Source organism: Macaca fascicularis, chromosome 12 (genome assembly GCF_037993035.2).
Source record: "Macaca fascicularis isolate 582-1 chromosome 12, T2T-MFA8v1.1".
NCBI classification, from domain to species: domain Eukaryota; kingdom Metazoa; phylum Chordata; class Mammalia; order Primates; family Cercopithecidae; genus Macaca; species Macaca fascicularis.
Genome location: NC_088386.1, coordinates 50,675,325 through 50,701,110, shown reverse-complemented (window position 1 = coordinate 50,701,110; position 25,786 = coordinate 50,675,325). Strand labels below are relative to the sequence as shown.

Sequence of the window (25,786 nt, the reverse complement as noted above, 5' to 3'; positions counted from 1 at the left end):
GAATGAAAAGCAATAAAAACACTGTTAAGCAGAAAATTTCTATCATTTATTTGTTTTCTCTTTTGTCTCGGAAGAAAGTCAAAATATTCAGTTGCTACATTAACAGCTTATTACAAGATCAGAGAGCAAAACAATCTAGAGGTTTATTAGCACATACTAAAATCAGAGAAGTGTTTGTTTCATTTTGTGATTCAACCAAATGAAAGTCCATCATAGGTTTGGCACAAAATCTGAGCTTATCATGTTAGTATGCTCATAATAGTCAGTAAATACTGAGTAATAGAATAAGTCTAGTGACAAACTTTTACTGTTAGAGCCAAAGTGGAAAAATATCTTAGAAATTAATTTCAGTGAATGTAATTTCTAGTAGTCTTTGCACATAAATTGAAAAAAAAAAACACTTGGATTATCTGAAATCCTTCAGTTTTACATGTGACCATTAGAAACAAAGGTAAAGTACATATTTCAGATATATTTACTAAACTAGCAAGAATGATAATCTTTCTACAGACATGTTTATCATAAAGCATAAACTGAGGGCTCAGTGCACCTCAATGTGAACTTACATCAATGAATCATACTACATCTAGTATTAAGAAACTTGCTCTTTTTCATTTAATATTGTGTCTATAGCTCTGTCTTTAGTTATCATAATGCATCACAGTTCATTGAACAGACTCTGTTTCCATGTATTTCATTATAATCCATGCTGTTGTGAATCTCTTTCTACACACATATATACACACACACAGTCAGAAGTTAAACTGCCAAAGCAAAATGTATGCATTTTTCATTTGCATAGACAATACTAAGTCCCTTTCAAAAAAGATGGAGAATTTCACACTCTTACCAAAACTATGTGATGATATTCATTTTTTCACACACTATCAACAGTAGATATAAACAATATTTTTCCTTTTCTCCTTCTCTGATGATTGAAAAATTATATATGCCTCAAATTCTTCTTTAAGTTGATTCTTATGTATTATGGCATTTTAACTATGCTTAGTTGAATGTTTTCTTTTAATTACATAAATTTTTTAATTTTTAATTTTAATTTTTGTGAATACATATTAGGTGTGTATGTTTATGGGATACATGAGATGTTTTGATGCAGGTGTACAATGTGTAATATTCACACCATGTGCAATGAAGTGTCCATCCCCTCAAGCATTTATCCTTTGTGTTATAAGCAATCCAGTTGTAATCTTTTAGTTGTTTCTAAATGTACAATTATTATTGGCTGTATCGCCCCTGTTGTGCCATCAAATACTAGGTTTTATTCATTGTGCCTATTATTTTGTACCTGTTAACCATCTCCACTTCCTCCCCACCCACCCGATTACCTTTCCCAGCCTCTGGTAACCTTCCTTCTGCTCTTTATCTCTATAGATTCAATTGTTTTTTACTTTTAGATGCCACGAATATGTGAGGACATATGATGTTTGTCTTTCTGTGCCTGGTTTATTTCACTTGGTAGAAAGACTTCCAGTTCCATTCATGTTGTTGCAAATGACCGTATCTCATTCTTCTGTATGGCTGAATAGAACTCCATTGTTTATAAGTACCAAATTTCCTTTATTCATTCATCTATTGATGGACACTGAGGTTGCTTCCAAAGTTTGGCTACTATGAACAGTGCTGCAACAAACATGGGAGTGCAGATATCTCTTTGATATACTGATTTCCTTCCATTTGGGTATTCACCTAGGAGTAGGATTGCTGGATCATATGGTAACTCTATTTTTAGTTTTCTGAGGAACCTTCTAATTGTATTTTTTAATGAAATTTGGCCAATATATGGGAAAATTGTTCATTTCTTATCTTATATCAAGCCATTTTAGTTCATACTGGTTTAAATGTACTTTTAAAGTGTTTGATGTTATTATATCATATTATTTTGTATAATGTTTAAGACAATGCATTTTTAGTGTGACATATCAGGACTCGAATCTCATTTTTAATATTAGGCACATTCTGTATTCTTTTCTAGATCATATTAATAAAAAGTACTGGCTTTATCTTTGAAGGCTTATTCAATTTCTTTTATACGTATTAGTCGAGTCAGGTTTTCTACTTCTAGATAAATTCTTATGCTTTACATATTGCTAGGAATTAATGCACTATATCTAGATTTTTAAAATGTATTTATATATAATTACTTTATGCCCACTGAACTCATTCATTTATTCATTCACATTCCTAGTAATATTTGATATTTATATCTTTACTAAATTTTCTAAATTATCTTTGCTAGCCCAAATAAAGTTGTATTTAAAATATTTTATTGATCAAATCTATGCTTTTATTTTAAATTTTATTAATTTTGGCTTATTATTTATTTTACCTGAGAACAGCTTTGACTATATTTTATAAATTGGGTAAAATTCGATCTGCCTTTGATTTCTAAATTATGTTAGCTTATTGTTTTAAAAAAATTAATTATAAGTGAATTTATAAGTGAAAATACTTTGGGACTATCCTTTTGTTATTTTACTGTGGATTTATTGCATTTTGTTAAGTAACGTGGTATGTAGGATTTTTAAGTTTTTGAAACTTATTGGGATTTCTTGTGTTGCCCAATATATTTGTTAATCATATGCTATTTTTCTTTATTCATGTATTTAATACTTGCTTTGTTATTCTGTGGGAGAGGCTTTTTGAAGTCAATTAGGATTTATATAAAATTTTTAAAATTTCTCTTGTGCTTCTGACATTTTTGTGCTTTATAAATTTCATTGCTAAATCTTTTAATATAAAATATGCTCATTATTTTTCTATTTCTTCGGTGGATTTAAACTTTTATTAACATAAAATACTTCTCGTTTTTCATTTAAAGCATAATTTCTTAAATGTTATTTTCATTGATATGCTAAATTATGTTTAATATTCCTCTTTTTTATTCTTTCCTTCCCATAAATTACCCCCAAGATTGTTTTGTCTCTAATACTATTGTATATTTTTGATTAATTAAATGTACATTTTTAGAAACAGTTATTTAGATATAATTTTGTTTTTATTTGTCCCCAAAATGTGTCTTGTATCTTGCAATATCTTTCTGAATTTCTTTTCTGTTTTCATCAGTTTATCATCTACGAATTTTACCAGAATTTTTTGGGGTATAGTTCAAACTTTATATTGGACAACTAGTTTTTTCCTGGTTTAGGTTGTTAAGTTTAAAATAATTAAATAATTCCCTTGCAGGCGTTATCTTTTAGCAGCTTTTAAAATCTTTACGACAAAGATTTTCTAGTGTTTTTTTTCTCTCAACTTATTTTTGGAATCTGACACTTGACAAAAATACATCTACATTTGTCTCATTAAAATATACTGAATACTTTTGGTTTTGTTTTTTCATTTCTTTTTCTTTTTCTTTCTGATGAGAGACCTGTGAACCCTTTCAATCTGAGGACTGTCTTCCTACAACTCAGGGAAATTTATTCAACCATGTCTTTATCTTTCTCTATCCATTTATTCTGTACTCTCATTTTATAAATTTATTTTATATGGATCTTGAAACCTGTAGATACATCTCATCATTTTTCTTAATTTCTCTCTCATTCAATCACTTTGCCACTGGCTTAGCATTCAGATAGAAAATCTCAGTCAGAAATTCCAGTTTAAGCGAATCTTCAACATGTTGATTTTGTTTCCCTTTAAAATATGTTATTTTAATTTCTTTAAAGAAAGAAACTTTTCCTTTCTGTCAGATATTCCTTTCTGTTGGGCCTAATGAACATGTAGTTCTTTAAACTCAATTACTTTCATGTGGCCCATGTATAGGGCTTCTTCTTTATGTGAAACCTTTACTTTTCTGAAACATATATTCATTCAATGTTTTTTCTTCCCAAATATATTTGATTATTGATATTTCCTTATTATTGAACCTGTGTTCTTGTTATGGCTAAAAACTCTGAGTGATTATAAATAAGGGAGAGTGTTTATCTTCCCACTACAGGAGTTCTCTATCCAACTGGCTAGAGTTATTGCAGCACCTTGTCTGAAGTCTTACTTAGAGTCACTGCTTCAGTATGGGAGCCTGAGTCAGATGCATTTCTTTTCTTTGTGTTTCTGCCTCTGTAGTCCCTGCAGTGGTCTGGAGTTAGCTTTGCTCCTGTAAATCTTCATCCTTAGTTACTGAATAGGATCTCTCTCTAAGCAGATACTTTACTCTGTTTAGAAAATGTTTGAGGGAGGTTGAGAATCAAGACTGCCTATGCTGCCTAGCTTCTCAGAATAAAGATCTTAACAGTGGTGAAGATGTTAAGTCCTTGCAGATACTCTCTTGCTCTTGAGCATTAACTCTCATTTGAGAGTATTTCTACAATCTTCTCTGATATGGCTTTATTTGTAGTTTCCTCTGATCTTTCATGTCAAGTAAACATACCACACCCACCTCCTAATTTTCCAATAATTTCTTAAAATATAAAATCTGCTGCTGGGAAACTCTGGTTTTCCCCAAGATTATGAGTTTACACTTTAAAAACATGTAAACCCCATTGTGTCATTTCAAGGACTTCTTGGATAAAGGAAAGAAGAGGTAGACAATTCTGACCATTGGCTTTTAAATTAAAAAATAAATATTATTATATGTGCATTCTCTAATTAATAATATGCTTTTCTTAAACCTCTTGTATTATCATCTTCTATATCTTTGTGTTTATCTTGATATATTTATCTCTTATTTAAGCAACTACAACAGTAAATTGAAGCCAATTTTAGTTCCTATTTTTTATTTTATACTATGGTAAGGATTTGGGGGACCTTGAATATCAGATAATAATAATATAATATAAATAACAATTAACCTTAGGTTCAAGTAGAACTATTTTAAGTTTTGGTTTTGACAGCTATCAGCTCTGTGACCTTGAAATGTTTGTTTAATGCCTCTAAACCTCTGTGGCTCCAGATGCAGACTAAGAATAATAACAATGAATCTATTGAGTTATTGGGGTGTCTTGTCTGAAGTCTTACTTACAGTCATGGCTTCAGTATGGGAGGCTGGGTCAGAGGCGTTTCTTTTCTTTGTGTTTATGCTTTAGTCCTTACAGCAGTATGCCATCAGCTGTGAGGATTAAATAGGATAATGCATGTGAAGCACATCAAACACTGTTTGACAACTTGCAAATAGTCGAAAAATGCAAGCTTATTATTAACCTTAGAAATGATGTAATAAATACTTATTAAATTTAAAATACTTTAAAATACTGCTTTTTGTATTCTAACTTCAAAAATGTTTTAGATACATTGATGAGTGTAAGCATTTCCAAGTCGTAACAAAGATACAATTGAAATGAGATATCATACGTTTTTAGTGGGCCTGATCTAAGTTGTATTGTGTTGCTTCAGAATAACTCTCTGCAGCATGAGAAGTAGAAGAAGGGGTATAGTTTTGGTAATGTTAGTTTAGAGTGGCAGTAGTTTATGCTGGAACCAGAGTACATGGAATGTTTGTCAGGACATTCCAGAAGTTTCTGAACATGGGTGTCTAGATTGGCAAGGAGTCATATAGAGCCAATAGGACTGAATTGGAAAGAGAAGCAATCAGAAGTCCTACTGTCAGTATTATTATTATTTTCTATATTTCTGTTACTTTAAAGAAATTTTGTGAATAAGAGATAACAATTTCTCAAACTCTACAGGATTGATACAGGAAGATAGTTATATAGGTATAGATAGATAAATAGATAGATAGATAGATAGATAGATAGATAGATAGATAGATAGATAGGTAGATAGATACACCCAAATGCAAAACTAGCATCTCCTAGAATTTTGTATGGCTACATAACAAAAAACTATTTTGTTTTTAGAAAAGAGTATCAGAATAATAGTATAGCTATTGGTTTTAGATTTGAATCTTCTTTGTGTCATAAACTCTTTGATGTCTGGGTTTCAACCATATTTTCTACAAGTCAGGAATGGTGCTATCTCATAGAGATGTTGCTAAGTGAATTAAATGCAAATTCTCATAGCATCACACACTTTTTAAAGCTGAAGTTTGCCTGCATTCTTAAATGTCTCCATGAAGTTGGGCACCTTTGATTTTGACATTACCTTTCTGGTTCTTCTGCTCCCCATTCAGCCTTCACTGTATTTGCTCAGGCTAGCTCACCTCCCGCTTAGACTCCTAGGCAGACCTGATGATGATCCTTGATCTTTATTCTTACTTCTTCCTCAAATTGCTGCCAGAATGATCTTTCTAAAATGGAGCTGGTAATTTAAATAGTAAAGTGTATCCCAAATCCTCCTTTTAGTTTTGTCTCCCACCATTTGCTGCCATGCACTCTCCACGTGAGCTACACTGGATTTTAAAGCATTGTGTGAATGTTCCAGGTAGTTTCACCGTGTCTGCTTCTTTTATGCAATCTATTCTTTTGGAATTATCTATTTTTCCTTCTTAGTTTGACAGAATTCTATTTATCCTTATTGATATTCTGATATTCCTTTACTCTCAGTTTGTGGAAAGTATTTGCACACAGGGCTACAGCCTATTCCACTGGCTCTCTCTTGTTTGTTGCACTGCATATTTACACTTTCAGGGCAGACATTCTATCACTCAAGTTTTGCATTTCACATGCTTAGTACAATACTTAGTTTAACATATGGGGTTTTGAATAACTTGAAGAGGTCTAGAAATCAGCAAACTCCTTCTTTTTCAATTGTATTGAAAAGCATTTTCTTGTTAATTGTGAAATTCGTAATAATTCCCCTTCTCTGTATATTATGGTTGAAGTTTATCTGGTTGCATTTGCCTTAGAGCTGAACTATATATATTAATGTTATTCCAAATTTAGTGGAAAATATGACCACATTCATGTTTAACACTAGCATTCTTCATATATCAGTGACACCTTTGTTCTCTCTTATATAGTGTATTGGTTGTAAAACAAAGTGTGAATAATAACATTTGGGAACTCACATTCTGGTTCTTTATTAGGAAAGAGTGTTAAGCTGGTGAGAACAAGAAGGCTCTTGTTTGTAGCTGCTATATTTCACAATGCAATTATCTAACATCAATCACTTGGCTAATAGGATGGTAACTTTCAATCATTAACTTTCCTTGAAAGGAAATGACTTCATAAGAACTGCACAAACAATTAGAAGCAAGAAGTCTACTTAGATATTAGAGAAAGGACAAATTTGAAGAATTTCAGAATGTTTGTGAAATTCTTCTTTAGATTCATGTAGCCTATTCATTGTTCTTAACAAGAAATCTTTTGAAGGACATCAAGATATTGGTAAAGTTATACAGTAACTTTTGGAAGTTATTGCAATGCACCTCTTTATTTGTGTACTAGTGTGTGTGTGTGTGTGTGTGTGTGTGTGTGTGTGTTGCACCTAAATAGAGGTTTCAATAGAGGCTAAATAGAGGTTTCAAAACATGTTTTTCTAGGAAGAAGGAAATGATGAAAAACTAAATGAAGCAAAACAGATATGTTTGCCTGGCTCTTTGAAACGCAGGCAGCAGAATATCTTAATTTCTTTTCTCCCTTTCCTTTCCTGTCTTTCTTGTCACTCAGGATGTAGTGCAGTGCTGTGATCATAACTCACTGCAGAGTCGAACTCCTGAGCAATCTTCCGGCCTCAGCCTCCTCAGTAGGTGCGACTTCAGAACCCAGCTCTGCACATGTGTGCCATCATGTCCAGCTATGAATTTCACTACCAATTACTATGTTATCATAAACAGAACCCACTAAGCTTAGGCTATAAACCCAACCCATTAAAAGATATAAACTGTGAATTTATGCCTCTTCACTCTGTGAGAAGACAAAATTCTAAATTGAAATGTTAAGACGATTAACATTTACAATGTTCTAAGGAAATTATTACCTTCTTTTTTTATAACATGAAAGACAGTACAATCTTCATGAAGACAAAAGTACCAAGTTAAATAAAAAATAATAGATAAATAAAAAGATACAGTATCTTGGACATGGACTTACTGCCTCTCTAATACTCTTTTCAAATCTATGTTCTATCATGTTCTAACCATATAGACTGGACAAGGTATTTATTCTCCTTGGGTGATAGTTTCCTATTGTGTAAAGAGATGCTAAGTTTTTGGATCTAATATGTTTAGTTGTGGTGAGGGTTAATTAATTAGCATCACGTCCTGCACATTGTAAATACTCAGTAAATCATTACTATTTGGAAGAAATGGCATTTTACAACATACTTAGCATTTAAATTGATGATTCCTTGTGTTTCCATTGAAACTTAAGAAGACATACCAGATTAATTCCATCAGAAACATATCTATAAAATATGACACATATGTAAGATGAGATACATATATCCTATATAAAATAAGACCATTCATTACAATATTAGACAAATTGCACTTGAGAAGAAAAAGCACATTCTGAAGAAAGAAGATTTATAAGTATGCCACATATGCCTAAATTATTTTATTTTAAAAATTGAAACATTTTATTTCCTCTGATTATAAAAATGATAAAATTATGATGTAAAATATTATTAATTAGGCAGTATATAAATATATAAAATAGTAACTTTTATTCATACAGTTCAGATATTTCCACTGTCTCCATTTATTAAATTACCACTATAGGCTAGATATTTTTCTATGAATATGCAAGTACATGTCTTTAATGCAAGATTATTTTTATTCATAGTTTTATACATTTTTATTTTAATATATGTCATGAATTTCTAAATACAAATTTATATAATGAATGGAAATATTTCAATTTTGCCATCATCAAGATCTAGTACATTACCAAGTTCACAGACAGTGTTCAATAAATATGCATGAAGTGAATGAATGCCTGAATATTTGAGCCATCACACCCTTCCTTGGCAATGAACATAGATCTACAGGATTTTAACGAAAAAATTAAATAAATTATATGGTTACACACTGCTTTATCTAATGGATCTACTTTTGAGGAACATTTACATTGTTTCCACATTTTTTCTACTTTGAGTAACATGACAACGCAGTACATTAATTTACTTACACTTCACTTGGCCAATACCAGAAATTGAGATTCAGAAAGCTGGTGCACCAACTGGCAGCCACAGGGTTCCATTACTTTAACTGCAATCTGAAATCTAAAGAACAAGCACTCAACACCAGAACTGTTGGCTCTGGAGTCACTACACATTTGCTTGACAAGTGGCTACCTTGCCTCTTGTATCTCTTTTCTTCTCTTTTTTCTTCTCCTCTCCTCTTTCCTCCCCTTCTTCTTTTATTCCTCTGCTTACCTTATTTCTCTTCCTCTTCCTTGTTTCTTCCTCCTTTCCCTTCCATGCCTTTCATCTTTCTTCTCTCTCTCTTATTTTAATTCAGTTCCCAATTCAGATCTACATGGACAAATTGGATGAAAGAAATCTAAATCGCACATAGGTCCCTAGCTTCAATGAAATCAAATAACATGCTTCTTTGCTTTCTATCTCTGCAATACAGGAAGGTCCATAAAAGGAGGTCGGGATGGATGATGGATAATCTATAATGCTGAATATTCCACACCCACTGTCTCTGACTTTCCAGCCTTAAGTCTGCAGTAAAAGTTTTGCTATGGTTTATCAAAATTTCCACAACATACTTACAATAATTCTCTCTGGTCTCTTGAAAGGCAATTCCTGTTAGCATCTGACAGTTTCCTTTAATTTGGTTGAAACTGTGTGGTATGTGTCAGTCATTCCAGGTTTTGAGGATGCCATTAAGGCTGTCTCTTCTTACAATGATGAAATAATGGAAATTTATTTCTCTTCACCTGCTACATTTATTTCTTCAGGACAAAGAAGGGCTGTTCTTTTCAGATAACTTCTGTGCTAATCCTTTACAATCTATTTTAGGAAAGCAGTTATGATGATACTTTTTACCAGAAATCACCAATTTAATTTACCAATTTGGTGACACTAATTTTTTTTTTCTGTGTTTGAATGTGAGTTTTGCCAACTATAAAAACAAATGTTCAGCTTCTAAATTAGGTACTTGTAGAAAAATGTGTAGATCAGAACCAACAATAAGTCCATATTTAAGTGGACTAAATGACCTTTAAATTGAGACTTTTAGATCAAGATTTCTCAGCCTCAGCATCATTGACATCTTGAACTGGAAATTTCTTTGCTGTGAGGAGTACCTTGTGCAATGTAGGATATTTAGCAGCATCCGTTGCCTTTACCCAGTACATATAAGTAGCACCCCCAATTGTAACCAAAATGTCTTCAGACATATCCAAATGTTCCCTGGGAGCCATAATTGCCTTTGATGAGAATTACCACCTTAGATGTTACTTTTAGTGTTACTATTAGGCAACTAAGTAGCACATTTACAAAGTGGTAATTTCTGGAGTGTTACAGAGTTAACATAATATTCAGACTAAAAAATCATGGCTGAGCCTGGTGTCTCACACCTGTAATCACACTTTGGGAAGCCGAAGCATGTGGATCACTTGAGGTCAGAAGTTCAAGACTCACCTGGCCAACATGGCAAAATTCTATCTTCACTAATAATGCAAAAATTAGCCAGGCGTGATGGCACACATCTGTATTGCTAGCTACTTGGAAGGCTGAGGCATGAGAACCACTTTAACCCGGGAGATGGAAGTTGCAATGAGCTGAGATTGCACCACTGCACTCCAGCCTCCAGCCTCTAGCCTGGGTGACAGCGTAAAACTCTATCTAAAAAAAAAAAAAAAAAAAAATTACAGAAACTGTGGCTCAACTTTCTATTTGGAAAGATACTATAACCCCAAAGAGTTGATAGAGTACAAATACTTACATATGCTTGGATGCACTTGATTCCTCTTCCGTTTGCTTCATGAATGTTAATCTTGGTCCTGATTTGAAAAAGTAAATGAGTGTTTAAAGGAAGCTTCGCTACTTAACAAAATGCATGGTATATGCATGCTAACTTTATTTCTGGATGGAGTATATGACTGCCAGTTGTGCTGTACAAAGGCAATCATATTTTTATTTATCATGTACCTGATCAATGAGTTAAAGTACAGATATCCATTTTCACGAATAGAAATCCACTTAGGTAACATCGCTTTTTTATAAATTCAATGTCCTTTAAAAGATGATGCAAAGAAAAATAAACTACACTATGAAATAAGGATCAGAGATGCATTTATAGGAGAAGATATGTATATGCTTAAAATGTTCATCTATTCACTCATTAAACTGGAATTGAGTGCCCTGAAAATAGAGATGGGATTCCAAATTCTATATATTCCAGGCATATCTCAAAATAGTGTGAAATGTAATAACTTTTTGTTTTGGTTATATTTTATTATAAAATTTAGCCTAACCTATCAATGGTAAAATGCGAAGTAAATACCCTAACTTATTAGTATTGAGAATTTTAAAAAATGAGAAATTATGGAACTTATTTTCTAGAAATAATTCTTTATCATATCAATTATATTTAGAAATTGCATTATTTTTTCTTAAAAATTATAAAAATTCAAAAGTTGAAATGTTTGTTTATTAAACATAATAAAATGATATACCATTTTGGTAAATATAATGACAATTTCTGTTTAGATTTAATGATGGACTTAAGTGGGAAGACTTCTCGATGCATAATTTTTGTCAGGAGTTTGGAAATTTTTGTAGAATATTATGAATATATCCACTTATAAAAATAGTATTGAAAGAATAAAACTGTATTTAGATTGCATTTTTTAAAACACAAGTTGATATTAACAATTTAGTAGGAAATTCTCAAAAGAAAAAATATGAGAAAATAAATGCACAAGATAAAAATAATTTTAAAAAGATAAACAAAAAAGGTCTACAAACCCTCTAAATTTAGCACATTTTTCATTTATCTTTACTAAGGCAAGTACTTACATATATTTACATTCATAATTAACATAGAAAAAATAGGATATTGCTCAAATATTTGTGTGTCATAGTATCTGACCTTAAATTTATACAGACACATAGAAAAGAGTGTGTGTAAAAGTTTTTGATTCAAATGTTAAGTTTTCAATACAATTAAAATGTTATAGACTCAAGAACGTGGTATAATTGGTGTTAGTTTTAAGAGCCTCACAGAATTTTATGGTTCCCATTACTCCTAGCAATATTGTTTCATAATTATTTCATGGAATTTGCTTTAAATTTGAGTTCAAGCCATTTTTAGACCATAAAAGTAAATGGAACATGCCAATGCAATAAAAATTATTTCCTAACAAAAGCTGAAATTATTCATTTTTATTTTGTATGAAACTTTTAGTATAATGACTTTCCTCTGACATCTGATTAAACACTAAAGTATGCTCTGCTTCTCTGAAATAATGAACTGGAATGAATAAATCTATCTACCAGCAACCTCATTTCACAACAAGTTTTATTGTCTGCCTTTAACTGGAAAGAGATATTAACTTTCTTTTCTCTTATAATCATGTAAACTTTATCCTATAGTGGCTGATTTATAACTTTTAGCCATTTCATTCTCTCCTTTTAAATGTGTGCAAATAATACGTTAAAGAACTGAGCACTTATTTAAATGCAAAGGAAAAATCTTAATGTATAATTTTATGTCCGTATATTTGCAGAAGAGCTAAAAGAAAAATATCCTATTTGTGTACATACATAATTGTTACCTCTCCCTAGAGCCAAGCTGATAATAACATCTAGATCTTTTATGTAATATTCGTATTTGCTATCCTTCCTTCCTTCCTTCCTTCCTTCATTCCTTCCTTCCTTCTTTCCTTCCTTCCTTCCTCCTTCCCTTCCTTCCTTCTTTCCTCCTTTCTTTTCTTCCTTCCTTTCTTTCTTCCTTTTCTTTCTCTTTCTTTCTTTCCTTTCTTTTTTTTCTTTTCTTTCTTTTTTTCTTTCTTTTCTTCTTTTTTTCTCTTTCTCTCTTTCTCTTTCTTTCTTTCTTTCTTTCTTTCTTTCTTTCTTTCTTTCTTTCTTTCTTTCTTTCTTTCTTTCTTTCTTCCTTCCTTCCTTCCTTCCTTTCTTCCTTTCTTCCTTTCTTCCTTTCTTCCTCTCTTCCTCTCTTCCTCTCTCCCTCTCTCCCTCTCTCCCTTTCTCCCTTTCTCCCTTTCTCTCTTTCTTTTCATCTTTCTTTCTTCAAATGTTTATTGACATGGGACTCTACTTCAGTGTGGGGGCACAGTGGTAAACAAGACCAGAGAATTCTTGTTTCAATGGAGCTAACATTTTAGTGTAAAGAGGCAGCTAACAAAAGTTAGTATGCTAAATAAATTATTTTAATTATAACTGCCTATAGAAAATAAAAGAGGTAAATGGACTGGAGAGTGAATGTAGAGAGATAAAGTGTCTTATTTTCAAAAATAAAAAAGTAACAAAAATTATCTAACATAAAAAAGTAAATGGACTAGAGATACACATAAACAAAGCATAGTTAAGAAATTAGAAGTATTAGACACATAGTATGAGGAACATAGACTGTCAGTCCATTTTAAATCTGGTTTGCTATGTGAAAAATGCAGTTTTAAATATTTCAGATTTAAAGCACATGACTAAGAAAAATAAATTGCATATGTAAAGGCAGATTAAGATGAAAATCAGTAAAGCTATAGAGCTGAGAGATGCTGCCATATTGCACTAACTATATATTGATTGTATAATCATCCTTGTGGAGATTGTACTTTTATGAGGGGAGAGTAAAAATGAATTGAGGAAAAATTCTACACGATAAAATTTCCATCCTCAAAATATTTTTTACTTGCATCTAGCTATTTCCTATCCTAGAATTCTCTCCCCTACCCCACCACCACCTGACTCACCTATGTCTTTTCCTAATTTACTCCCAAACTCATCATGGCTTAAAGAAAACTGCCAGGAAAATTTTTCCTGATTATCCAAACTACTAATAGGTCAGGGCTTCCATTCTCCTCTCTTAGTGTTTCTTGCTTCTGTTTGTATCTTTATTTGCATGACTCTATCTAATCCCTGCTTAACAATGAGCAGTTGCAGTATACCCAAGTGACCTTGAGCTAGCTATATTTCTCTTCAAACTAATTTCAACAATTAAAAAACATAAAAATTTTTAAAACTTTCCAAATGAAAACATTCTCATGCAGTAAGGTGTTCTAGAATTATTCAAATTCCTCTCAAAAAGCGTCTCTAATCAACTCAGTTTCTCCTTCCTAGCAACTGCTAAATCTGTCTCTTGCTCTCAGTTGGTCTTAAAATATCCCACTGGGATTTCCCCATCCCCCCTACTCTTTGTGTTAAAACAATAAGGACATTAATTAACAAGAAGTGCAAATGTAGACTGTCTTCCAAGTTGGTGCTGTCTTTCTGTTCCACCATCCTCACCTTACTGGCATTTCCCTTGGGCTTTAATGCCTATAGTTACAAGAAACTGGCTACACAGACAAGCAAGACAATGCTTTTCTCCTCTCAGGTGTCCCATTTAACAGCAATGAAACCTTTCCTAGGAGTCTTCTCACATATGACCCCTCATGTTGCCCAGAATCACACTACATGCTGGTGACCTAACCAGTCACTTGCAAAAGCAATGAGATTACCATAACTAGGTGAGGTCGGTGGTTCACAAAGTGTGATCCCTTGTCAGTGGCAGCATGATCTGGACCTTGTTAAAAATGCAGATTCTCAGGTCTGACTCAATCTGGTGGTGGGACTGTGCAGTCTGGTTTTTTGTTTTAACACATCTTCCAGATGATTCCTATGCAAGATAAAGTTTGAGAAATGACAGTTTAGAATAATAAGGATTTATACTTGAGCTGGGGATGAATTCACCTTATTCAAAGTTATATGGATACTTCAAAAAATCAGGATTTATTCACAAAGAAGTATGCAATGGCTTTGCAATATTGCGGATGTTGTTCAGATTATCAGAAGCTGCACAGAACATTCCACACCCACAAACTCTTCCCTCTGTGACCAAGGTCTCTATATAAACAGTGCCAACTTTGTCACTAATATAACATTGCCTAAAGTATAAGCCTTCTAAGGGCAGGAATCTGGCTTCTCTATCTGAGCCCCTAAGTGGCCCTGTAACTAGCAGTAGGTAGTCTAACCTTTCTAAATTAATGGCAGTTTTTCTCTACAAATGCTTAAATGTCCCATTTTGGTGCTAAGGGATATGGGGAGTGATTCCAGAAACAGGAGAGTTTGAAAATGCATACTGACTTGTCCACTGTTTGGAGCTGTGGCAAATATCTAAATCTTTTGATGACTGAGTGTTTCTCCTTAAAAAAGGGGATTTTTCTTTGAAACTAAACCTCCTTAACACAACTGATCTTCAACATATTCTTTCTCCTTTTTTGCCAGTAGAAGTAAATACGCCTCAAAATAATTCAGTTTGGAACCTGAAAATACAAGTCTCTAGTTCAAATGCAGGTTACATAGATAGTGGAAGACAGTACCCTTGATTAAATCCTGGCTCCATGACTTCCTACAGTGTGACTTAGAGAAAGTTACTTATTTTTCCTAGTGTATTTTTTTAATTGAGGGAAAACACACATAACATAACCTTTACTATCTTATGCCATCTTAGCCATGTTTCAGTATACAATTTAACTGTATTAAATACAATTAAAATGTTGTACAATCACATTACCAACATCCATTTCTATAATTCTTTTCATCTTGTAAAACTGAAACTGTATACCTATTAATAAAAACTTCCAAATTCCTCCTTCCCCCTGCCACTGGTAACGACCATTCTACTGTCTGTCTCTGACATTATGACTACTATAAGTACCTCATATAAGTGGAATCATAGTCTTTTATGACTGGCTCATTTCACTTAGCATAGTGTCTTCAAGGTTCATTCATGCAGCATATGTCAAAATTTCCTTCTTTCATTAAGGCTTAACAATGCTTCAATTCATGTGTATACGATTTTGCTTATTCATTCATCTACTGATGAACTCTTGGCTGGCTCCCATGTTTTAGCAATTGCAAATAATGCTGCTATGAACATTGGTATAAATATCATTTTGAGATCTTGATTTCAATTCTTTTGGGTATATACCCATAATTGGAATTGCTGGATCATATGATAATCCTATTTTTAATTTTTTGAGGAACCATCATACTGTTTTCTACAGCAGATGCATGATTTTGCATTTCCACTAGCAGTGCACAAGTGTTCTAATTTCTTTATATCCTCATCAACACTTGTTACTTTCTGTTTTATCAATCATAGCCATCCTAATGTGTATGAGATGGTATCTCGTTATAGTTCTGATTTACATTTCCCTAATGATTAGTTGTGTGAGCATCTTTTCACGTACTCATTGGCATTTGTATATCTTCTCAGAAAAAAAAAATGTTTATTTAAGTCTTTTGTTCATTCTTTAAACAGATTCTTGGTTAGATTGCTATTCTTTTTCATCATCACTATTCCTCTTCTGCTTTTCTCTATGTGTTTACCTCCCTCCTGTCTTCACAAATAGAAAAATTTAGCCTTTTGAAGTTCTCAGTTCCAAATATTACCCTAACCTGACAGCAAACTGATATGATTTGACTCTGTGTTCCCACCCAAATCTCATCTTGTAGCTCCCATAATTCCCATGTGTTGTGGGAAGGCCCCAGTGGGACATGATTGAATACAGGGTGGGTCTTTTCCATGCTGTTCTCATGAGAGTAAATGGGTCTCATGATATCTGGTTGTTTTAAAAACAGAGTTTCCCTGCACAGGCTCTTTGCCTGCTGCCATCCACATAAGATGTGACTTGGTCCTCCTTGCTTCAGTCATGATTGGGAGGCCTCCCCAGCCACATGGAACTGTAAGCTCAATTAAACCTCTTTCTTTTGTAAATTGCCCAGTCTTGGATATGTCTTTGTCAGTAGCATTAGTATTGACTAATACAGTGAATTGGTACCAGGGGTGGGGTGCTACTGAAAAGGTAGCCAAAAGTGTGGAAGCAACTTTGAAACTGGGTAACAGTCAGATGTTGGAACAGTTTGGAGGGTTCAGAAGAATACAGAAAATGTGGGGAAGTTTGAAACTTCCTAGAGACTTGTTGAATGGCTTTGACTAAAATGTTGATAATGATATGGACTATGAAGTCCAGGCTGAGGTGGTCTCAAATGGAGATTAGAAACTTGTTAGAACTAGAGCACAGGTGACACTTGTTATGTTTTAGCAAAGAGACTGGTGACATTTTGCCTCTGCCCTAGAGATCTGTGAAACATTGAACTGGAGAGAGATAATTTAGGGTATCTGGTGGAAGAAATTTGTAAGCAGCAAAGCATTCAAGAGATACCTCGGATACTGTTAAAGGTATTCAGTTTCAAATGGGAAAGAGAGCATAAAAGTTTGGAAAATTTGTAGCCTGACAATACAATATAAATGAAAATCCCATTTTCTGAGGAGAAATTCAAGCCTGCTGCAGAAATTTGCATAAGTAATGAGGAGCCAAATGTTAATCCCCAAGATAATGGGAAAAAAGTCTCCAGGGCATATCAGAGGTCTTCATGGCAGCCCCTCCCATCATAGGCCTGAAGGCTTAGGAGGAAATAGGAGTTTTATGAACCGGGCCCAAGGTCCCCATGGTGTGTGCAGCCTAGGGACTTGGTGCCCTGCATCCCAGCTGCTACAGCTGTGGCTGAAAGGGGCCAACATACAGCTCAGGCCATAGCTTCAGAGGGTGCAAGACCCAAGCCTTGGCAGCTTCCATGTGGTGTTGAGCCTGTGAGTGCACAGAAGTCAAAAATTTAGGTTTGGGAACCTCTGCCTTTCAGAATATGTATGGAAACGACTGGATGCCCAGCTAGCAGTTTGCTGCAGGGGCAGGGCCCTCATGGAGAACCACTGCTAAGGCAGTGTGGAAGGGAAATGCGGGGTCAGTGGCCACACACAGAGTCCTTACTAGGGCACTACCTAGTGGAGCTGTGAAAAGAGGGCCACAGTCCTCCAGACCCCAGAATAGCAGATCCACATACAGCTTGCACTGTGCACCTGGAAAAGCCAGACACCCAATGCCAGCTCATGAAGGCAGTCAGGAGGGAGGCTGTACCCTGCAAAGCCACAGGGGCAGAGCTGCCCAAGACCATGGGAACCCACCTCTTGCATCGGCGTGACTGGGATGTGAGACATGAATCAAAGGAGATCATATTAGAACCTTAAGATTTGACTGCTTTACTGGATTTCGGACTTCAATGGGGCCTGTAGCCCCTTTGTTTTGGCCAATTTCTCCCATTTGTAATGGCTATATTTACCCAATGCCTATACCCCCATTGTATCTAGGAAGTAACTAACTTGATTTTGATTTTACAGGCTCATAGGTGGAAGGGACTTGCCTTGTCTCAGATGAGACTCTGGACTGTGGAATTTTGAGTTAATACTGAAATGAGCTAAGACTTTGGGGGACTGTTGGGAAGACATGACTGGTTTTGAGATATGAAGACATGAGATTTGGGAGGGGCAATGGGAGGAATAATATGGTTTGGCTCTGTGTCCCCACCCAAATCTCATCTTGTAGCTCCCATGATTCCCACCTGTTGTGGGAGGGACCTGGAGGAGATGATTTAATCATGGGGGTGGGTCTTTCCTATGCTGTTCTCGTGATAGTGAATGGGTCTCATGAGAGCTGATGGTTTTAAAAATGGGAGTTTCTCTGCTCAAGCACTCTTTGCTTGTTGCCATCCACATAATCTGTGACTTGCTCCTCCTTGCCTTCTGCCACAATTGTGAGGCCTCCCTAACCATGAGGAATTGTTAAGTCCAATTAAACCTCTCTTTCTCTCTCTCTTTTTTTTTTTTTTTTTTTTTGTAAATTGCTTGGTCTTGAGTTTGTCTTTATTAGTAGAATGAAAATGGACTAATACACAAATGTACAGCTGTCAGGTTAGGGTAATATTCCCCATCATTTTGTTCCCATTACCCAGCATGTTGGCAGGTTCATCAGAGCTATAAATGTCAAATTACCATTCATGAATAAGGAAAAAAGGAAATCAATTGAAATTCAAGAGATCAGCTTTATAGGAAGAACCTCAGCATTTGCTTTTGCTGCTTTTTTTTTTTCTTTTTGCACCAGAATATTAAGAACAAAAAATTAATGATCACTGTAGCAGGAGGGAATGGCAGTTGTAAAGTCTCTACTAGAGATTCAAACTTTCTTTTAGCAGAGTTTGGCAGTGGTACAGAGCCAAGGCCACTTTGAACAATAGTTATTATTAATCCTGAATCCAAGGACTTTCAATTTTCTAAAAAAATATTTGAGACTTGACCAATTGATCAGTAGTATTGATCCCAAAATAACTGAAGAGAAAAGCTGTTCCAGTAATCAGTGTATTGCCTCTCAGCACCACATTCACACTTCAATACTTTCTCCGTAATGATGTACGGAATTCTGTCAAGTATTTCCCTTTTACAGTGAGCATGCATGGTGTTAACCTTTGAACACAGCAGGGAAAAGGGACTTCTCTTTTGGGTGCTGATTGCAGCATTGCTGGTCAGCAATGCAGGTGTGAGGACATTGGGTTGTATTTTGTTCCAGTAACACACCTGGAAGACAAGGCCCCTCAGCCTCAAACTTGCATCCGCAGGAGGCCGGTTGATCACCTTCCTGTGGTCTTCCCTTTGTGTAGGACCCTGTCCTCTGGGAGGTTTGTTTCTGCCTTCCCAGTGACAGTGCAGCAGCTCTAACCCTGGCAGCTATACAGTGGGCAACTGCTCCTTCCCAGTGAGGACGCCTGAATTCCAACTTTGAAAAAGGTCTCCCATTTCTGGTTTGGTCTTTCTTGGGTACTCTTCTTCAGTCCTAGGATTTGATTTTTCCAAATATTCACAATTGCCAAGAAATCACAGTCAACTAAAAACTGAATGAATTTCTTATATCTAATGGATTTCAAAAACCAAATCACCAAGACCTTTGAAATGTGTGTAGAAAATATATAGTTAAAAGATATTTAATTTTTAGCATTTTGCTATTGTCCGCAGGTCTCCAAAATAAAAATACCAAAGCCCTACCAAAATATTAAATCTAACCCAGTGAAAACTAAAATTGATCAGAGTTAAATGATGAAACCATGTTACAATGATTTCTTTTTCTTTTTTTTCAAATGTTAATGATTTTAATTTCAAAGAAACTATGTGGAAAGCTATGGAATTTTCAGTATTAATATGATGCAGACTGTGCTTAAAAATTAAAATTCGTCAAATTTAATAGTAGTGATTGAAAACTATTTCAATGTTAATACCTTATATCTTTCTCCACATATATTTTCCATAACATTGGGATTAAAACTACTAGGATTAAATTTTACAACACAAATTTTGAAATTGCTAATATTTAAGCTCTATTCTTCTCTCAGTTAGCTGGGCTTAAATAAACTTTCATCTCCCTAGGGGCTTACTGACATACTACTAAAATGTTCTGAGTTGTCTGCTACTTCACTATGACCAGAGATTGCTACTTAGGATGTTATTTTAAATGTCACTTATCTATGAAGACAGTAAATGTGGGTGGGAGAGAGAGAGAGAGAGAACATTTGATCATCTGCTTTGTAATTAATTGGGCCTAAATTTCAAATAAGTAATATTTGTTATTTTTTATTTGCTAGTCAATAAGTTCGTTCACCCTTTCCTGCTGTGAAGAATCAACATTTCTCAAGTAAGTCTAATGACTTACTTCTACTGTGTTTGACTATGATTTAATAGACATAAAATATGTCCTCTATTGTCTTTCTCTTTATTCCAGTAATATGAATTTCCTTGTTAAAGTTAAAAAAATAAGACCCTCCTGAAACAAGCCAATTTGGATAAAATGGAAGCATGAATTATCAAAACAAAGCAGAGCCAAAATATTTTAAAATATAATAGGATTGATTGAATAGTATATTTTTCATTCAGCTATCTGGGACTTTTTTGAAAGCTACTGCCTAAAGTACATTCAGAACAGCCTGTGGATAGAGTCTTCTTTAGGCCTGGAATCCTATTTCCTAAGTCCTAATGCTGAATTTTCATGTCGCCAAACCCAGTCATTTTAGCAGTTCTTTGTGGGCCACTTATTTAAAGCAGGTTTTCAGTATTTCTGGAGGAGCAGAATAAAGCAAAGAACATTTTTTTCTATGTCTATTTTGCACGATTTATTTTTGTAAACATACAGAAACATAAAAATAAAAAGTAGCATGAGACAACCTCAAAGAAGTATGATAGTTTAACTTAATCTAAACAACCTCATCTGAATATTAATTTCTTAGATTTTTAGCTACTAGTAATTTTTCTATTTTAAAAATTGGAAACATTCATATAGCTTCTTGTGTCAAAGTGCTTTAGAGTGAGATTTTTATCTTTTATATGACTTTCCTTTGATGTCTATTGGAGACATATTTTCTGCAATGCAGATCAGCCTGCATTTGCATTTAGCACCCAAGTGGGGGTGTCTGTGGCTTTCTGTAGCAGTCTAAATTCCATTTTTTTCCACATCCTCATTAACACTGCAGCATCTTTGAGGGAAGTTTGACTGAGTTGCCTCAATTAGAATGGGATGCTTAAGGTCCTCAGGCCTTTTGACCATGTATGTCTTTACACGGTGCTTTCCCATCCAACAGAGGGTAATGCCTGAGTTGCAATGAGTTAATCCTTCAATAAAGACAGTGTAGCTTAATTTGGAATAAAAATGATTGCTGTTAATAAGCTTAACTTTCCACCAATCCAGATTTCTTTAAAGCAATCCCTCGGGAATGTACATTAGACTGCCTTTGACAGACTGCAAATTTGGAAACCCATAACTCTATAAAAAGTTATAAATATTTTGTTATGTATTATGAGTCTATTTATTACGAATATAATAGCTTAAAACATATCACAAAAATAACATTATTTATGAATAAAAATGTGTGAATTACCAAGTGGAAAATTTAAGGATTAATATTAATACCCTTTATAAATTTTGATTAAATCTAAACAACTACTGAATTTTCTCTGAAAATTGAAATGCATATTGCATATGTAGAAAGAAAAATATTTCCACTTATTCTTAAATTTTCGAAAAATGTTTCTTATCAGTTTCTCATATATGGGTAAACATGATCATGAAAATATATTGTAGACTCAGGAAGTACATACCATTAATGTGAGAAATAGAGTGGTATGTCAAGTTTTTTCATAGTCTTATTGAATGTATGAACCACCTCCTTAATAAATGCTCAATCCCACATTCACATAAAATTTTATAGATCCGTCTGTTGTCAACTGTCTTTACCTCTTGATGACCTTTTGAGTTCCCACGATCTCCAAGTGAAGATATTGCGTATTCATAATGCAACTTAATCAAAAGAAAGGGATTATTGTCATCTTTGCGCTCTCTACTTGTTGACTAATTTATTTTGGAGAAATCATCACTGGTATTTGAGAAAAACATATCCCTAGTTATTGAAAAAAGGGTACAGTGTAGATCTGGTCACTTAGAATAAGTATTACATCAGCTATTTTAGATTATCAAATGCCTACTTTTAATGTAGAAAAGCACATATCTGATATAATTTTGCACTCTGCAAACTCATGGATAGAAAAGCAGCACAGTGTTATTAAATTTTAATTGGGTACTTCAGAAGTGTACCCTGAGCCCCAAACCACTTATGTTTATTAGTATGAAGTATCCCTCTTCAAACATGAAATAGACCACATTTTATTGCCTCTCATATTATTACTTTTCATTTTGTGAGAATAAAATTGAAAACATGGCCTATTTCCCTTTGTCTGTCAGTATCAAATAATTGTATTATAGAACTAATTCAATGTAAGTGGCTAGAATCAATTAATATAAAGTTTTTAATCCATCAAGGAAAAATTTAGTAAAGCACATTTATTAAAATATTTTGATAACAAACCCAAAATAATAAAAATATATTAAAAACAACTAATGTTTGAGCCTACTCTATATTGCATATTGTTATTATATTAAGCATATTGCCCCATATCTATAAATAACTTTTCAAATAAAATGGATTCCATTTTACAGGTGAAGAAATTGAGAAATAGAAATGTCAGACAACTTGCTCTGGTGTCAAACCATAATGACAAACAAATTTTATCTGACTCCAAAAATTGTATCTTCCTCTTATGTAATGCGAACTCTGTAAAGGCGAATAAATACTTGATTAGGAATTGTATTGTGTCTGCCTTCTTTGTGTTAATGAATGTAATTTTGAGCTTAAATTCTTTTTCTATCTATACAATTTTGAAAATAAATTTTACTATTATAAAATAGTAAATGAATTTTTAAAGATTGTAATCACAGTCAGCAGTTGGTCTCTTTGTAAAAAATTAGATAAAATATGCATATCATAAATTCCACCCTTCAAAGTGTAAAATTTAGTGGTTTAGGTATAGTCTCAAATTTGTGCAACCCACACTGTATATAATTCCAGAATATTCTCAACATTTAAAAATAAATTATGAACCTGTTAGCACTCAGTAGCAATTTTCCCACTCCTCATCCTCTGGCAACCATTCATCTTATTTATGTCTCCATGCATTTGCCTGTTCTAGGCATTTCATAAATGCAATCATATAATATATATTTTGTTGTATCTGGCTTCTTTCAACAACTATAAACTTTCAAAGATTTATTAATGTAGCAGGTATTAGTAACTATCCCTTTTTAAGGCTGAATAATAATCCATTGTATGGATACACCACATCCTGTTTTTCCATTCACCAGGTTTTGGATATTTGGGCTGTCCCTAATTTTTGGCTATTTTAAATAATGATGCTATGAACATTAGAATATGCATTTTTTTGTGTGTGTGTACCTATGTTCTGAGTACTTTGGGTATATACCTAGGAATGGAATCGGATGAATCATATGAAAATTCTGTTTAATTTATTGAGAAATGATCACTGTTTTCCACAGCATTGCAGCATTTTAAATAACCACACAGAGTCTACAAGGGTTTCGTTTTCTTTGCATTCTTTCTAACATTCGTTATGAGTATTATCTGTCCTTTTGATTAATAGCCATCTTAGGGTATGTGAAATGGTATCTCATTATGGTTTTAATTTGCATTTCCTTGATGACTATTAATGTGGTGAAATGTTACATCTGCTTATTGGCTATTTATTTGTCTTTTAAAATAAAACATATATCTTATTTTTTTGCCTAATTTTGATTAGGCTAGTTTTCATTAGCAAGTTTTTCTTATGTGTAACAGATATATCTAACAAATAAAAAAGTCTTATTAGATACAAGTCATGAATATTTTCTTTCATTCTGTAAGTTGCCTTTACACTCTTTTAATAGTGTCTGTTGGTATACAAATATTTAATTTTGAAGTACAGTTTATTAACTAATCAATTTATGTATGTATTTATTTAGCTTATGCTTCGGGTATTATATTTAAGAAACTGTTGCCTCAAAACCAAGGTTATGAAAATTTAAACCCATGTTTCCTTTGAAGAGTTTTAAAGTTTTAGATCTTGCATGTAGGTTTTTAATTCATTTTGAGTTAACTTTAGTATATGACGTGAGATAGGGGTTAATATTCAATTCTTTGCCTGTGGCTATTTTGTTGTCCCACTGCCATTCACTAAGAGATTATATATTCTCAATTAATGGAAATATCAATTCCTTTTCAAATATCAATTGACCATACACTGAGAGTGATGGCTCATGCCTGGAATCCGTGTACTTTGGGAGGCTGAGACGGGTGGATTGCTGGAGGTCAGGAATTCAAGACCATCCTGGCCAACGTGGCGAAACCCCATCTCTACTAAAAATACAAAAATTAGCCAGGTGTGTTGGTACATACCTGTAATCCCTGCTACTCAGGAGGCTGAGGCATGAGAATCTCTTGAACCCAGGATGCGGGGGTTGCAGTGAACTGAGATCAGGCCACTGCACTACCGCCTGGCTGAGAGAGTGAGACTCTGTCTCAAAGAAAAGGAAAAAAAAAAAAAATCAATTGACCGTAGATGTGTCAGTTTATTTCTGGACTCTCAATTTTATTGCATTAATTTTCGTTAATTTTCCCTATTTTTTTTATTCTCTGTCTCATAAATTTTCACTCTAATCTTTATTATTCCATTACTTAAGCAGTTTGGGTTAGTTTTTCCTCTCATTCTAGTGTCTTAAGATAGAAGCCTATGTGATTGATTTCCAACCTTCTATTTTAATATAGACAATTACAGTATTCCATTTCCCACTAAACACAATTTTAGCCGATATCCATAAGTTTAGGTATACCGTGCCTGTATTTTACTCATATCAAAGTATGTTCTAATTTCTCTCATGACTTCATCTTTGAACTATTGGTTATTTAGAAGTATGTTGCTTAATTGTTATATATTTATACACTTTCCAGATTCCCTTCTGTAACTGATTTCTAATTTTATTCCATTATTGTTGACAAGATACTTTGTATGATTTCCTTGTTTTAAAATTGTATTAAGACTTTTATTAATGCCCTAAGGTATAGTCTATTCTGAACAATGTTCCAGGCGCACCTCAGAGTGTCATCCTCATGTCTTCTGAATTTTATAGTTTCTGACAGTAAATTAACTAACAGTGTTACTGAGAATTCCATGTAGTAATGAATCATTACTCTCCTGTTGCTTCCAAATTTTCTGTTTGCTTTTAACTTTCAACTGTTTGATTCTGATGTGTCTAGTTGTGGCTTTCTTTGAGTTTTTCTATTTGAAGTTGGCTGATATTTTTAGATGTGCAGGTTAATTTTTAATCAACGTTGGGGATTTTTTTTTTTTAGTCATTATATCTGTAACTATTCTTTCTGCCCCTTTCTTATTCTGCCTTCTAGTGGAACTCATATTATGAGTATGCTTATATATAGATAGCCCCCAACTTCCAATAGTTCAACTTATATTTTTCAATTTTAGGATGGTGCAAAAGCA

The 25,786-nt window shown here is 33.7% G+C and overlaps 1 long non-coding RNA gene across 8 annotated transcripts in view; it reads right to left on the bottom strand.

Moving 5' to 3' along the window:
- The window catches only part of LOC107127005 (uncharacterized), a 52,448-nt gene that overhangs the window by 13,196 nt on the left and 13,466 nt on the right, over positions 1-25,786 (bottom strand). For 4 of the 8 annotated variants that reach the window (XR_001484266.3, XR_010579872.1, XR_012420941.1 and 1 more), the window contains exons 3-6: positions 14,487-14,644; positions 10,754-10,811; positions 9,232-9,330; positions 8,985-9,078 (exon numbers count right to left, since the gene is read on the bottom strand). This is a non-coding gene — a long non-coding RNA (uncharacterized lncRNA). Of the gene's footprint in view, positions 1-24; positions 5,066-8,179; positions 8,260-8,984; positions 9,079-9,231; positions 9,331-10,753; positions 10,812-14,486; positions 14,645-19,438; positions 19,927-25,786 lie in introns of those variants that run through there. The other 4 variants (XR_010579874.1, XR_012420943.1, XR_010579875.1 and 1 more) reach the window with 4 other exon arrangements.